This window comes from Sebastes umbrosus, chromosome 15 (assembly GCF_015220745.1).
Source record: "Sebastes umbrosus isolate fSebUmb1 chromosome 15, fSebUmb1.pri, whole genome shotgun sequence".
Taxonomy (NCBI): domain Eukaryota; kingdom Metazoa; phylum Chordata; class Actinopteri; order Perciformes; family Sebastidae; genus Sebastes; species Sebastes umbrosus.
The window spans coordinates 1,366,168-1,383,586 of record NC_051283.1 but is presented as its reverse complement, the minus strand read 5'-3'; the positions used below and the strand labels follow the sequence as shown (position 1 = coordinate 1,383,586).

Sequence of the window (17,419 nt, the reverse complement as noted above, 5' to 3'; positions counted from 1 at the left end):
TGGACTTGCTTCCTTAATACCATATTAAGAATAAATGAACTATTATTGTAAAACCAACGAGCGGACTCAGGATCAGTTTTGTACAGCACAACAGACAACTAAAGGTACCATCTACAGCGAAAAGCGCGTCAGTCCAGGGCTAATCACCTCAGTAGCTAAAGTATTAGATTTTAGCTCCTACAACTAGCTTTTCTTCTTCTCTTGTGAAAATATGTATACCTTTTGAACACTTGCTGCTATTTGGAGACCCATGACGAAATACTTAAAGTGCTGCTTGTATCATTTGAATTATTGTCAGAACAACTGTGATTTGTTGATAGCTGATGTATTCCAGCCTCTGTTGTGCACCGCTGGTAGTGTTGGTGCAAGAGTTTCCCAAAATTAACACTACATTTGCCATAAACCTTGCTGCATCCTGTTGTAAATGAGGTGAAACACTACGGTTGGGAAAAAACATTGATTCAGCTATTGAATTTATTGCGTTTTGTTTTTTTACAATTTTGAAATAATTTTTTTTAAAGCCAGAATCGATATATCTGCTTCATTTGAGTCTATGCGGAGGTAGAAGGAAGTTACCGCTTTTATTGTTGTAGTCTGAGTAATGTGATGTCATATCCGTTCCGTATTCGTCACCCAAACAAACCACAGTCGGCCGCAGCGAGCTGAAACGAAAAAGCTGAAAATGGCGAGGGGTCTGCGTGGATAAGACCTGCACCCTCACATGTTAAATCCAGCGTGGTAAACACTACACATCCAGGAAAGGATGGAAACACTTTGGGTTTCACACATTGACAGGAAAAGCAGAGCTAGACATCACGGCTAAAGCTGCATGCTAACTCTGTCACGGACAGGAAACGTTATTGTATCGCGGTAACTTGCGGTCGAGCCGGCCATCATGATGCCGTCATTAATGCATTAATTTGTGCATGTTACAGTAAATTCTGCATGTACCACCTTTAACTTCTTAGATACTCTACATGTCTGAGTATTGTAAGCGTTGAGCAGAACTTTGTTTTTTGTTCAGTGTGGATCTGCAGTTTGTGGCAGTGTAGCAACTCACATGTCAAGATAAAACTCTGCATCCTTTCAGGCAGAGAGACAGAGAGAGTGAACGTTTTGACGTGGAATAGACGCCGATGTGACAGCCGGTAGTATCACTGAACAAACGTGTAGATATAACAACAAAATGAAAGTTCAGAAAACATCTGTAATCATCTGTAGCTGTTGCCTGCAACAGTAAAACCTTCCCACTATCAGTCCCCAGTGATGTTTATATATGAAGTTTAATATTGTGTGACAATTCAGTGATCGTCTAAGTTGGTTTTGAACTCCCTGCATGTCGTCACGGATCAGATGCCTGCTGCTGGTACCGAACCATCCCGCTGGCCGCCGTCTCTTTCCCTCCGTACACACTAACAGTGTTTCTGGAGACCCGGTGCTAGTGGTTACTATGGGGATAAGGGGAGAGAGAGAGTCGAAGTGAGTGAGGTAGAGAGAGGCAGGCCGTGGTTTTGAGGTGTAAAGCGTCATAAATAATGGAGGCTGCACCTCACATTGAAATGCAAAGGCTGGAGCTCGGGCCTGAGCAGAGGTAATGCTGGCTTTTTGAAATTTATTTTTCATAAAGCGTGATCCCCCAGCCCCCCAATCACACACACATACACACACACACCAACTGCTCCTTATAACCAAGGCATCTCTGTTCCCCCCTCCCTCCCCCCCGCCCATACAGGAAACATACTTTAACATACGTTTGCATTCCAAATTTCATCTAGTCTGCCAGAGTAGATTGTATTTTATTGAATTCAGTCATTCATCAATCGCACGTCAGAAGCAATATGAAAGCGAGGCTAGTTACTGAGGCATCCTCATAGAGATATATATCAAAAGATTTCATCTTTTTCCCCGCTGGAATGGAAATTCCATGTGGTAATAAAATATCTGCATATTGTTTATATGGGACAGGTATTAAAAAAGTGGCACTCCTTATTTAAAGTCAAAGTTGTTGATAAACTGGAGTTCATTTTATTTTCAACTTTTTTTTTTTTTTTAAATGGAGGATAAGATTTCTACACAGCTCATCTCTGTTGGTTTGAGAGCGATAGAGTGGGAAAGAGGAGAGAGACCAGACATAGTGTACGTGCATTTATGTATATGTTTGTGTGTGTGTGTGTGTGTGTGTGTGTGTGTGTGTGAGAGAGAGAGCATACACACTCCTTTGTGTTGCATTGTGTCCACAGTAACATGCCAGCGTCAGCTGAAGAAAAAGAAGCCAGACATTCAGCCAGAATGTGGATGAGACTCCTAACTATATATGACTGACTGAGGCCTCTCATATGCAGCCTTTACATGTGTGTGTGTGTGTGTGTGTGTGTGTGTGAGATATGGCCACCACAGTGGTTTTTCTGCACAGCAAGTACAGTTTCTTCCACCAACATCCAGTTATCAGCTCCAGTTATGTTTTTAAAGGATTGTGAGCATGTAGAAAGGGCTTCACATAAATGCGTCATCCCTGATTAAACATTACTGATGACTAGGGCTGTCAATTGATTAAAATATTTAATCATGATTAATCGCATGATTGTTGTAGTTAATCGTGATTAATCGCAAATTAATCGCACATTTTTTATCTGTTCAAAATGTACCTTAAAGAGAGATTTGTCAAGTAGTTAATACTCCTATCAACATGGGAGTGGAAAAATATGCTGCTTTATGGAAATTTATTTATTCATAATTTATTTATCATTGGAAATCAATTAACAACACAAAACAATGACAGATATTGTCCATAAACCCTCACAGGTACTGCATTAGCATAAAACAATATGCTCAAATCATAACATGGCAAACTGCAGCCCAACAGGCGTTAAAGAAATTAGTGGCGTTAAAATGAATAACGCGTTATCGCTTTAACTTTGACAGCACTAATTTCAACTTTACTACTTTTTTCTGGAAGCATATAAATAAATGTATCAGTTTCGAGGAGAAGAACTTAAACCTTTAACCAAAAACTCTGCTCTTTCACTGAAAACAATCTTTTAAGACTCTTCATTCTGAAAATAAAGTTTATGTGGCCGATCAAGACACTTTTCAGAAAAACACCTGAAAGAGACTATAGGACTTATTTCAGTTATAAAAACTTTATTGTTTGGGTGAAATAAAAGGCGACAGGACTTGAGTGGGAACAGAAAAGTTCTGTCACTAGAGGTCTATAAATGTCTCAGATCACTTGTTGATCCTTTAAACCCTTAAAGAGTTGATGTGGTCGCCTGTGAAGTGAAAACTTCACAACATTCCCAGTTTAGTTTACACATACATGATCGAATCAGACGTAGAATGAATGCTTTGCAGGCAGCATGATGCATTTGGAAGAAAGTGATGGAGTGATAACAGACAAATTAAATCCAAACTTCCACATTTCTTGTGGGCCCTTAAAAATTGTAATTTCTTTATATAGTTTTCCTTTACTTGTTTTTTTATTTAATATCTATAGTATATTTAAAAATAGCTAGCTGAGTGCAGGAAAACTGGTGCCAGTGTTGTGTTTTCCACCTGTCTCTGTCTTGTCACTCCACACCATCTGTGTTAAGAAGCTTTCAGAGAGGTGTAGGACTATTCTGTATAATCAACATAGCAATCAGCACCACTCTCCTCCTGAGACACACACACACACACACACACACGCACACACACACACACACACACACACAGAGCGTTGAGGCTAGCTGGCGTCAGGCCAGAGCATCAATAAAGCCAGTGTGAGTTTGAGAGCCATTTAAGGGCCATTTCGCCCCAGACCTACAATCCTCCATACTGCTCACTACAGCACCTTGGTGACCATCAGGCTGACCCTGTGGAGGGAGAGATAGAGGGAGAGAGAAGTGAAGAGGGGACAACGGGAATGAATAGGCAGAGGCAGGACTGACAAATTGAGACGGAGAAATTGTGAATGGAAGTGTGTGAGCGAGAGAAAAGAGATTGTAGAGGAGAGAGGGAAAATACCGGGAGAGCATTAGAAAATAAAGGAGGGAGAGTTACGGAAAGAGATGAAGAGGGAGATCTAGAGACAAAGAGAAACTAGTTGTCTGAATGTCAAAACAACAACAGACAAGTTCAAGTGAAATGGACTGAAGGAGACTTGAATCTTGAGACTTACATCTTCTAGACTGCTCTGTATATTGTTAGCCAGTCTTAGATTAGTCTAATGCAAGTTAGGTAGTTTCACAGATGTAACGAGGGACTTATTTTAAATCTAAAAAGTTAGCCACCATACCCCCAAGCTAACTAAGAGCCATGTTTCCATGGCAACAATCAGTGACACACTCTAAAAAAGGATTCATGGGGTCAGTAAATCACCCTTAAAATAAATAAGTTTTTCAGCAAAAATAAATTAAGTTTGTTACATGTACTTGTTTTAGTAAGTTGAAGACTTAATAAAATAAGTCGCTCAAACTGAAAAATGAACAACACTGTCTTTACTTAAAAAATATATTAATTTAGGATAAATACTAAGTTAGTGTAACTTGTATCTAGTGAGTTAACGCACTCCAGGTCGGAAGTGGTTAGGGATAGGACAAAGAGGTCATGTGACGGTTCGAACTAGCCAATCAGAGCACAGTAGGCGGGACTAGGCGGACGACTCTCGGAGACATGTTCGCGCTTGTTTTTTGCTACCAAACCGCATCTATCAGAGCAACAGGAGTTTTACCTGAATATCATCCAAGTTACTTGGTAAGTAATTCATTTTTCTTTGTTTCATTCACAACAGCTGCTTACTGCATCAGCACACACTGTAGGTAGTCGTTTTCATGCTGCACTAAAGGGAAGAACGAAATCCTGCTAGCTAACGTTAGCTAATGTTAGCTAGCATTAGCTAACAGTGTCTTCAAAGTCTTCTTTTATTCTCACATTTTAAACCATGTGAACTTGTACATTGTTAGTTGTAACCCTGCAAAGGTAAATGGATGTGTTTACTTTTGTTCTAATTTAAAGTTGGCACTGGGTTGATAAAGGTTTGGTCAGCAGCTCCATGGGTGGGTTGTTTGTTTTACTCGGTATACTTCAGTTTAATATCAATTTTTGTTAATTGAGCTGCAGCTAAAAATTCAGTAATGGTGTCTGGGAAGCAGACACCACGTTGTGGAAACGCCATATAAGCAGGGCTTGACATTAGCACAATTCAGCAGTGGTCAAGAGAGTCACTCTTACTATTGAGTTACTATATTATCAAACCCTCGTACCAGGACACGCAAGTGTACCGCGCGTTCATGCACGCGCACGTTCACGGGCGCACGCTAATGTGCACGCACCACAGGAGTTTTCATCAGGATGATTAACTTGGCGCACCTGTGGCGCATTTGAGCAAGGAGTGGGATCAGAAAGAAGGCAGTAAGTAGTAAGTCTAACTAGCCACTTTGGCGGGCGGCATATTAAAGCTACAGTATATGCACGCAGCCTCGTGCAGAGTACACGGTATGTAGATTGATTGTCACCAGTTAGCAGCATGTGCTAAGGTTAACACAACAAGCGGATTGGCGTGTGAGAGAACGGGACGTTGTGTCTGCGTTGCTTTGGGAAAGTGTTCAGTGTTCAACAGTGTACAGAAGTGTTTGAAATGTGAGTGTTGAAAGAGGAGATCCCGTTTTGTTCATAGTCTTAATGAGTGAAAGGAAAATGTAAAACCTCAGAAAGAAAGAGAATAAGCATAAAGGCCTATTTCTCAAAATATTTAACTATTAAATGTATATACAGTAGCTTATTTAATTTTTATATGGATTGAATCACACTTTTAAACGTTATTTTTAGGTTTTGAAAAAATCTAATTATATTTATTACAAAATGTTTATTTGAACATAAAGGAAGTTATTCTTAAAAACATTGATATTCTGATTTGGTAAAATGTGTGAGAGACTAGTAGAGGAAGCAACTGAGTTAGTGTTAAACCCTGTAATCCTCATCTCTTTGATCCACCAGTTTACCCTAATGGAGTCACAGGTCATGAAAAGTTTAGTAATGGCTGTATGAAAGGAAATAATTGTTTTGTGTTTTCTCTAGATTCTGCAGGGCCTGGACTACCTTCACACTTGGTCAGTGTAAAATCATCCAAGCCTGAGAACATCCTGCTGCGTCTGGAGGAGCAGTCCCACAAAGTATCTGCAGGGGAGAGCAGCACCTCCTCTGCACTGAAGATTACATTTTTTCAAGAGCTTAGGTTTTGGGTAATTATCAGTGTTATTATTCTGTTCTACTTTTGAATGTTTAGGGGGTGGGAATGATGTAAATCTAACTGAGGTGATGTACTCTCTTATACAGATGCTCAAATGGGTCATCAGGCCAAACTTAGAATCGTACTCAAGGACCATGACATACGGAAACTGGATTTACCTCATGGAATCCCTGGGACAGTGGTTGAACTTGAGTCTATTGTGAGAGAGACATTTGGGCTTGATGGGAACTTTACTTTGCATTATCAGGATGCTGATTTTGGAGAGGAATATTTTTCTCTCACCTCAACAAATGACATCAAGGACAAGGACACAATCAAAGTGGTACACATTGTTGAACCTCCCACAGTAAATCTGACGTTTACTGATGTGGACAGCTCCTTCGAAAGTGCATCAGACGTCTCCGTCCATGCAGCTTCCTCCGTCCATGCTTCAGAGACCTCCGTCCATCCTTCTAACAGCAGTTGCTCATCTGGATCGCAGGATACCCTGATTCTTTCATCACCTGAACACGTGACTCAGCGTTCTCAGTGTTGGCCTATTGAATTTCCAGTACTTCGCTTTGCCTACGGCACAGAGCTTGTTCTTGCATCTGGAAATGAGGCTTTCAAGAAGGATGGAGTTCAACTCAACTTTACCACGATCCTTCCAGACATCCTTGAGAAATTGGCTGAAAGCATCTTTCAATATGTTGCCTACCCGACCAGTGCGCAGCTTGCTAATGTTACTGAGGCGCTGATTCAGAAGCATCCTTGCCTTAAAGAACCAGGATCATATAATGGATGCTACGGATGGCAACAAAGACTTAAATATAAAATGGGCAACTATAGATCTAAACTTAGAGGGCTCGGGTGCCCTGAGATTGATGTCAACTCTCTCTCAAAAGAAAGAGCACATGAGAAGGCATCCGCAAAGAATATAAAAAAGCCAAGAAAGGCAGAGGTAAACTATTTACCCCCTCACCCACAAGGAGAAACAGAAGGAAGCTTGGAACATCAAAGAGTGGAGCTCCTTAATGAAGTTAAGAAAAGGAACAACTGTCAGACCATCAGCGAAAAAATGGCAAAGACATTCTCCAGTCGCAGACAGGAAGTTGTCAATCTTGCATCACCAGTCAGTGACTTCAAAGATCGATGGCCTGCTCTTTTTGATGCAGCACAGGTGAGTATTTTTGCAGTATGACTTGTATGCAAGCGTCTACATCAACAAATTGTGCCTTTTATTTGTGCTTTATTTTAAACAGATAAACGAAGAATTCAGAAGGATCACCACTGCTAACCTGGAAACAACGTTCATGTCAAAACTGGACCAGTACTCCCCCAAAATAATGACCTTGGCCTCATCAACAGGGGGGGCTGCAAAAATGAAGATCCTGCGGATAAGGAACATGCTGCTAGAGGTATGTATGAATGTTGGTTGGTGACGAAAGCTGCCATCATATACTTCACCTGACGTATATGGTACGTATTAGAGCAACCAATAGCAAAATTCAATTGCAATAGCTGGGTTTCAACCAGTATAGGGCAGTAACTATGCATATTTATAACACATATAGAATTCAAATACTTTGCACTAAAATGTCAAGATTTGGACCTGAATCCATCAATGGCACTACTAAATACACACACACATTTTTTTTCTCCTTCACAGGATGATTCGGTGGAAAAGAGGAGAGAGGTCGCTATCCGTTGCCTGGTGGTGTGTCTCCGAGAAAAGGAGGAGGATCTCTTCAAAGAACACTTGGTAGGTAAATCAGATGTTTAAGCTTTGACACACTGTACTTTGTGTTATACTCAAACACATTGCGGTGATGCTGGTTTTGAGTGGGTCCCCAATAAAATTTGTGTTTTGAGTGGGTCCCCAATATTTTTTTATTTTTTTTATTATGGTTATATTCATGTATGTTGAAAATGTATCTGAAAATTAAAAGAAAAAAATCCCAAACCTGAAAACGTAATTTACAACACCATAGACAGTATATGTATCTTTATATACAGTTTATAATACTGTTTTTAAATGTGATGACTTGTTGAATGTTTGATGAATGATTGTTTATTCTGATCTACTTATTCCAGGATGGTGAAGTGCAGGATACTGATGAAGTGATGAAGGTTGTCGTCACCAGGGGTGCCATAATGACTGATCCAGCCAGTGCAAGGATAGTGATCGAGGGAACAGAAGTCCTGGAAAACCTGGATGTGGCAAGAGCCTGTGCCTTGTTGATGGGGCTGATATACGCGCTCAACCTCAGCTACCCAAAACAACTGATGAAAACTTTTGAGGTATTTCAAAAGATACTTCTCGAACTAGATGGACAGAAAGCCAGCCCCAAGGTAATGTCGCTAAAAAATAAACTGCTGTCTTAAAAATGTCAAAAAGCAGACCGCTGTCCTCAAATTCAGCAGGAAATTGTAAGTTATGTATGTAAATTTTGTTAACATACAGCTTGCCTACATCAGCATATCACGTTCAAGGCTCAAACTGCCTCTGTAATTTGTAAGAATGTTTATTATATAAGGGATAATGTAAAGCCGGTCATTGCTGTGAAAGATTCCCCGACAGGGCAATGCTGCACCCCGACGTGAAGCACCCTGAAGGGGATTCTTTCACAACAATGACCCGCTAGCTGTACATTATCCTGCTTATTACACGGCTACTTACTGAAGAAATCAATATTTTCACACAAACGGTCTGCTATACATAGCAACGGTCTGCTATAAAGAAATTACAGAGCACAGAACGCGTATTCAGAATCGAGTATTCAACACAGCCGTGTAATAAAGACATGTTAGGACCTCCAAAAAGTGTTTTCATAGTTGATTTTGTACTGGGATGAATGAGGAAATGTGTTTGTACTTATTTCCTGTGCAGTGATTACATAATCGTCATTGTCTACAGTGGCAGTTTGTTTGAAAGACATTATGTGGACACTGAATATTCACGCTGGATATTTGTTGACGCTAAGTTGCCAGTTTATTGGGTCTACCTAGCTAAAAGTAATGCAGTTTTAGTGTGGTGCTGATTACACTTTATGATCATTTTGGAGGATGTTTGTGATGTTGAACTAATATTGTGTTATACTGAGGTGTTTCTTATAATCAGTCTACCCTCACTGAGATAAATGGCATGGACACAACATTAGAATCAGGAGGATTTATTGGAGGACTGCTGTGTTAAACTGCATTAGTTTAAGCCAGGTGTATCCAATAAACTGGTAATTGAGTGTATGTTGTTTAAATTCAGTTCTGATGTTTGTATTATTTCTCTTTTTGAAGTACAAAGTTGTGAGTGAAGAGCTGCTGGACATTTCATGATATCTTTTGACAAATTGTTTCCTGGTGAAAGTTTTGGTTACTGTCCTGATCTCATTGGGAATGAGGAACATTGGACATGGTTTTGTGCACACACCATGGTATAATAAATGTTCATGGTTAAAAGAAGCTAGTGGACAAAGTGTTTAAAATGTCTAAAATAAACTGTTTGATCATAAAAACTGAAACTGAAATATGTTATTTATTTTGACTTAAGTGAAATGATTTACTAATACTCAAAAAAATTAAGGTAACAAATTGCATGGATCTTTTCAAGTATTTCCAACTATGGCATTATTGATTTACTAATACTCAAAAAAATTAAGGTAACAAATTGCATGGATCTTTTCAAGTATTTCCAACTATGGCATTATTGATTTACTAATACTCAAAAAAATTAAGGTAACAAATTGCATGGATCTTTTTAAGTATTTCCAACTATGGCATTATTGAGTAAATCCTATGAGTCTTTTGTAGTCTGACTAACCCAATTGATTAAGTTCAACCAACTTGATTTGCTTTGACCTCTAAAGGCTTAATTAAGTTCAACCAACTTAATATCAACACAATGTTTGGATTAATATCAAGTTGGTTGAACTTAATCAATTGGGTTAGTCAGACTACAAAAGACTCATAGAATTTACTCAATAATGCCATAGTTGGAAATACTTAAAAAGATCCATGCAATTTGTTACCTTAATTTTTTTAAGTTGAGCCAGTGGATCTTTTTTTAGAGTGCACCAAATGACAAAAGAAGAGGAGAACATAGCTCATAATTTGTGGTTTGCAAACAATGTTGATGACCTCTGAGCGAGGCCAACGGCGTTACCACGGTTTTGGAAAGGGAGGAATGAGCGGAGGGGTATTCAGTTGGGTGCAATCTGCAACCACACCACTAGATGCCACCAAATTCTACACACTTAACCTTTAAGAGAGCTAGACAGCTTTGACTAATGAATGAACTCAGACGTCTATCTGATGTCTGAATGTTAGTTAGTCTGTCTTTGTGAGTCCAGCTAGATGTAAGTTATAGAAATTAAGACGTAACTAGAGACTTGAAAGCAAAAACGTCAAAGTTTGTCTTTTGACTTTGAATAAAAGTTTATAAAGAATAAAAAATCAATAGTTTGTTTCATGTACGTATCATAACAACGGCTTGTATATCCGCATATATATTGTATATTGCTCTTCCTGTTTCCCTTTTTGAATGATGAATACAGAGGACCGCCACCTGCTGGTGAGGAGGGTTATTTCCTCTCACACAGGAGCAGAACGTGCTTGCTAACTGCTGTCGGCTGTAGTCTTTGCGGTGTGTTCAAATGCAACTTGTTGGCCGAGACAAAGTCGACGTGAGGTGACGCAACGGTCGGCTTTTTTTAAGTAGAAGTACTTTTTTACCAATTAAACCTAAAAACTAAGTAAACCTACGTTGGGAGTTTATTTTGAAAAGACATTATATGCATGTAACAAGCCAAAACTGACGTTCTTGACACATCCAAAACTAGAGGGGTACCTAGAGTGTTATAGTTGGAAGTGTAGGACCACTGACCAAGTGGTGGTATTGGATGAGTTGGGAGTGAGAGCATGTTGTTTCTATATATGGAAGTGACAAATGGTACATTTCTGAGATGATGTGTTTGATGGATATTTGCTGTCACAGTCAACGTTTTTTTACTTTTCAAAGCTCTTTTTGCGCAGTATGGACACATCTATAGAGGTAGAGTATTAGACAGGTGTTAATGTCTCTCTTTGATCCAGATGTGGTTTTCCGGTACACAGATGTTACATGAGCACAAACACACGCCGGTCTTTGAGGAGCGTACTTCCCCTAGCGATGGTTTCCAGTCCCCAAGGAACGTCTGAGGATGATGTTACCAACATACAACCAAACATCTGTCCTTGGTCTATCTCTCTTCACATCCATCTCTTTCGTTCCTCCTCAACTCTATTTTTGTCTTCTGCTGTTGGCCCCCCCCTTCTTTAGCATCTCTCCTCATCTTCAGTTTCCCTCTTAAATCCGTCCATCTACATGTACAGTGGGCCTGTCTACTTATTGATCTCCTAACACTCTCTTCCTCTTGTACACTACATGCCAAGTCATCAAATACTCACCCGTAATTTTCATTAACACCTATACTATCATCGGTTAAATTCATCGACCTCATCCCTCGCCGTGAGATTTCTTGTCAGTCATCTCTTCTTCTTCATCACCCCTCCCTCATCTCGCTTTAATTCGTTTTCTCTTTTTAGTCGCTTGTAATACTCCGTCTCTCCGCTTCTTCATCTGTGGAGTCTCGGCCTCGTCTCTCTTCAAGCCCTCACCGTCTCGTCTGTCTCCAACTATCCCTCTTTCCTCTGCCCTACATCCCTCTCTCCCTCCCTCCCTCTCTATTGATCCAGCCATAGTTTTCTGTCTTCCCTGTGCTGGCTGGCTGGCTTTAATCAATATAGATAATTGTCTGCTTTCTCTTCATGCCAAACACCCAGCTTTTTTTCTCAATGAATCCAGGTCTTTCCCCTACGCAACCCACTCAGCCCCCCCCCCCCTCCTTCCCTCCACCCGGGAATCCCCCCGTTAATGACAGGAGATAACCTGCTTTCCTTACCGATTTTTTTTCCTCCCCCCTCTCGTTCCCTTGTTCATCGATTACCGTGAGATATCGCTCCACATGCCCCCGTCAACAAATGTAAACACACCGGGCCACGTGGCTCGACTGTGAGTGCAAACACACGTGATATACAAATATTCAGATTTACAAATGTACACTAGGTTAGACCAACACACGGTCAGGTGGGAGCCACCACAGAGATCCTGATATGACATTATGACCATACTTTGCCCTTCAGTTGGACAATATGTCTAATATACGTGGACGTCTGAACCAGTGCTACAAATATTATTCCTTTTTCTTCCATTTGATGGCATTCGTAAGCTGAAAAAAACCCTCTCATTTCAATATAGCACATCACTTCCTGTGGACCACTTTACCCTGGAACAGCTTAGTGTTTAGAGTAGGGATGTTAATAATGAACCGTTAACCGACATTAGGCATTTTAACAGATTAGTGCTATCAGTTAAAACAGTTAAAAGAATTAGTAATGATTCATTTAAAAGCTGAGAAAACCTTGTCACTTTAAGGGCAAAAACTAGTCCACTTTAAGGAGTTATAGATACAGGAAGTTGGCTCCGGTCTATAGCTCGCTTGAGCGGAGCGAGTTGTAGCCTCGTAGCATTTATTCACCGACAAATAAACTGTACACACACTGTCTGCTACAGCTACGTTCACAGCTAGAACGCCACCAACAACCCCCACACTCCCCGCCGCCACACAAACGGTCTGTCGGAAACTCCCTGAAGTTACGCCTGGCTGACAGATTGTATGTGTGTGACAATGGTGAGCATGAAGCTACCAGCAGAGCTACAGCTGCTAACGTAGCACAAACACACACACTGTTTGTCAGGCAATCGCTATCGTTGATCCGGGCAGACACACAGCTGACGACCTGCTAAACTAAACTAAGTGTACGGTGGAGACTTTTACTGGGAAAGTAGCTGCATGTCCGCGACACTACACGCAGCATCGTAGCTGTTAAGTTAACGCTCCCGGACGGGTGAACTGGAGACAGTGAACGCAGCATCGTAGCTGCTGAGTTAACACTCCCGGACGGGTGAACTGGAGACAGTGAACGCAGCATCGTGGCTGCTACAGTAGTTCTCCTGATGGTGAACTGGGGACTCGATTGTCTGTTGTGCTCCTGCAGCTGGTACACCGCTGCATGCGAGGCACAAATCTTGTCGATTAACGGTTAATAATCGGTTAACGAGGGTCGGTTATCGGTTAAGAACATTTTTCAAAATTCAAAAATTCAAATCCCTAGTTTAGAACAATTTTCATTAACTGATACAGGACAAAGGAAAATGATATAGCAACATTTTTGTATCAAGTTACTGAGGTGCCAAAACAGCAAAACAAAATATTAGGAAAACAAGCAGTAATTTAATGCCAGAGGTTTGTCGCAGGCTCGGTTGGAAATATCCAACACAGTGTCACAGCAGTTTGTGAAATAGTCGTGAGATTGAATCTATGTGATTCGTGTACACAGACACAAATTTCCCTTATTCTCGTGACACTCAGCACGACTTTTAATAACACCAGAAGTGATGTAGTTTAAGTACGGAAGTTATGTGATTAAAAACTACTTGGATAGCTTTAGGAACAGATAGAGGTTTGGGTTATAATAACTCCAAAAGTGCCGTAACTTAAGTACGGAAGTTACGTGACAAATAAATCAACTTTGACTTGTGGTTTCACACAGGACACAAACACTGGTCGCCGCTCTCTATACTTCCTGGTTCACAATTACATGGATTACAAACGAATTGATTTTGTGCTGACCATCACAAAAAATAAGTGAAATTCATGTCTATGTACACAAATCAATACATTACATTTCTTGACTATTTCACGAACTAATGTGCAACCGGGCTGAATTATCACCTGTGCTCCTAACAATGTCGAAATCTAGCTTGTTTATCAGATGAAAATGAATTTGGGTATATTGTTGTAGTTATTTAGTGAGCAGCTCCCATCTCATTGATGTTCAGTTGGTTCTGATCTGACCTCTTATCATCTACAGATCAAAATACAGTACCTTGACTCTATAGCGACAGTTTACATTAATGTCCTGCCCAGTAATCACCAACCTCCCCGTCAAAGCATCAGTCACTCATACTCAGAATAATTTACCACATTAGATGGAGTTCCAAAACAAGTGTGGGCAAATGCCGCTGAGCAATTACAGTCATGGTTGAGCTCTCCTGTGGCTTCATGAAAGAGTTGCACACAAAACTGCACAAAGAACAAATATGAAGACTGGGAAAACATCCATTTAAAGTTAATTCTATACGATTTAAGAGGACTTTTTGCTGACTTTTGTGGCTCTTTTTGAATTGCTTAGATGTACGAAAACAATACTATGCTAGTGTGTACACATACAGTAAACAACTTTTTATTAGCTCATTCTTTTGGTGTCAGATAGTGTGTGACATTAGCTGTCATTTGTTACGAAAGTAAATTGCTTGACTGCTTTGATTTTCATGATTTGGTTTGATGTATATCATCCACTCAGTTGTCCGTTCATTACGTATACCTAGCTAAAACTGTTTTTAGAGAGATGTTGATTCAACGTAATGAGCATTTTGGAGGATGGACTTGGTGGTGATGTTGAATTGTTTTGCATTATAATAAGAATTGTTTTCATTTTTTTTGTCCACTCCATTTTTATAAATTTGGGTAGAATAATTGAACACACAGTACCCAAATTCGGCTAATTTGGTGCATTATCTGTCCTCTGAGGTACCAGATTTACCTCACTGAAATATAAGCACAAACATAAAAAAAAAAAAAATAAGACGTCTTTGATGTCAAAAAAATGATACCAACTGTAGTAAGGATTAATGACACCACACTTTGTATGCTGCATTTTTAAACCAATAAACTTGATTTGACTTTTTTCACAGATAGATATACCGAACAGCATTTAAAGGCGCAAGTCAGAACACAGCAAATACACATGAATCTTTTCTCTCTCCGCTCCCCATGCTCTTATGGACATTATTACACCAGACCTGCACATGAAGGCAAACATCTGAAAGGTACACAATGCAGCCGCTCCCTAACAGCATGCGGTCCTGGCATCCACACAATTAGACGCTATAGGGTGGTATGGCAAGGCCACACTGTAATTACATAGCTCTATATGAAGCTGAGTGGGGTGGGGACGGGGGGATGCAAAGGGTAGTACTGTATACCGTGCTGCATTATGACCCGCGCTGCTGCATTGAAAAACCTGGATTACAATCGATAGTGTTTCATCAGAGTGAATAGAGAGGTGAGAACATTGAGTCAAGTCAACTTCATTTATGTAAGGCACCCTCTGTCCTTAGAACCTCGATTTGGATAAGGAATTACTCTTTAACAGGGCTGGACCGTGTGTGGTCAGTCTATGAATTTGTGGCTAAATTGTTACCGAAATAGTCAGTGGTCATGTCTATAGCGTTAAATCCAGCGGTACATGTTTACCAGGTCCGGTAAGGACACTAGGGGACGCACTGCTCCACTCCAAGTGGTGACGTTCCCTCTCGTGGAATGCACCTGATTGGTCCCCGGTTTTCTGCTCGCTATTTCAAACAGGAATCAACATGGCGGCCTGCTCGTAAACTTTCTGTTATTTCATCTAAACAATCCACCAAAATCTACTTCTGAAAACATTTTAATTGAGAAATGAAAAAAGGCTATGCCACTGCTGACTTGTTTTATTTTAGAACTAGATTGCCTAGTTTCACAGCCTGGTCCAAGTTTTCGTCGCGCTGAATGGGCTCATTTGCATCGCCTTTTCATTTTGAAAGAGCAACGGCCAACGAGGAAACTCCATCATTCAGCTGACCAATCATGTAACTTCATCACTGTCACTCATTGATAGAGTTTTGCTTTTGTAGGGCTGGCCCTCTGTGGTCCAGCCAAAATTGTAGAAACCTCAAGTAGAGAAACTGAGGAGGGATCCCTATCCGAGGATGGGCCAACATGCGATAGATCTCAAGTGTACAGAATAGACCAACTTTGTAAAATGACAGTATAGCCAATCAGGATGGCAAAATTATAGATGATCGTAAACAAGAAGAATGTGGATCCAGGAGGATGATGAGCAACTTCCAGGTGCCGCCAAACAGATTAGACCTGAGCCACATGAACAGGTCTACACGAGCACACCACTCAAAGGAGAAAGGAAAAACACAAAGGGAGAGAGACAAGAAGAGAGGCTGAAGATCCAGATCCAAAACATCTGTAATGAGACCCCTGGCTGTCTCATTTCAGATGTTATGGATCTGGATTTTCAGCCGGAGAGAGAGGTCCCAGGACGGCTGAATGTCCAGAGAAGCCTGAGTGGACAGAGAGGACTCTTTTGACCCTCTTGTTTTGGTAGAAAGAGGTGCAGCTGAATCCAGGAGACTAGAAGGGGCTGTGTTTAAGTCACTGGTACAATTTTCAATAGGACCAAGGAGCCAGGACCACAGGCAATCGCTCACCAAGTGCAGTTAGAGTTGACGGACCAATGTGGCGAGTGGTGAATACATCAGCAATAACATTACATAAGGACAGGCTAGTGTCGCTTCAAATTTAATAAGAAAGTGATCTGACACCTCGGATGTGACAGGAGAGAGACAGTCAGAGCATGAAACCTCTATCCTGCATGATAGAATCAAGTCAAGGGTGTTACACTGGAGTGAGTTGGTTCCTATAAAAAACTGAGTGAAACCCAAATTATCAGGAACTGTCAAAAAGGCTTTACATGGAGGATCATCAGCCTTAAAGGTGCTAAATACAGGACTGGGAGCATTGCTGTTGCCTCTCAACGACTCAGCGAGCCACAGCTCGCAGCTAACAGGGCTAACGGTGCTAAAAGCGCTAACAGTTCAAACAACAGCGAAAGTGCTGACAGAGATAACAGTGTTGACCCGAGGGGGAACTGGCCGTTGGTCGCCATGCATCTGCGACGGCACAATTGGTCAGGACGACGTTATCAGCTGTAAGCGCTGTATGAGAACAGTGCAGAGCGGCGGCCGTGAGCTAGCCAGTGGGGCACGCTCACATGCTCAAACGTCTACTAAAAGCAGGCGCAGCTGGCCCCGGCGATGTCAACGAAGCAACACACATAGGGAGAGCAACTTCATTCTCTGCTCAGGTAGACATTGCTCCTCTATACCTTTACATAGCAAATAGTTGTTTGCTGCTATATTAATGCTTTAGATAACGAATTTAGCACCTTTATGGCCTTTACACACCGGCGGTGTTTTTTTGTGCAATTAATTTGCATGTCAATATA

The 17,419-nt window shown here is 40.9% G+C and overlaps 1 protein-coding gene across 1 annotated transcript in view; it reads left to right on the top strand.

Moving 5' to 3' along the window:
• LOC119503690 (POU domain, class 2, transcription factor 1-like) overlaps positions 1–17,419 on the top strand; it is a 111,397-nt gene that overhangs the window by 32,074 nt on the left and 61,904 nt on the right. The gene's annotated exons all lie outside the window — the stretch shown is intronic.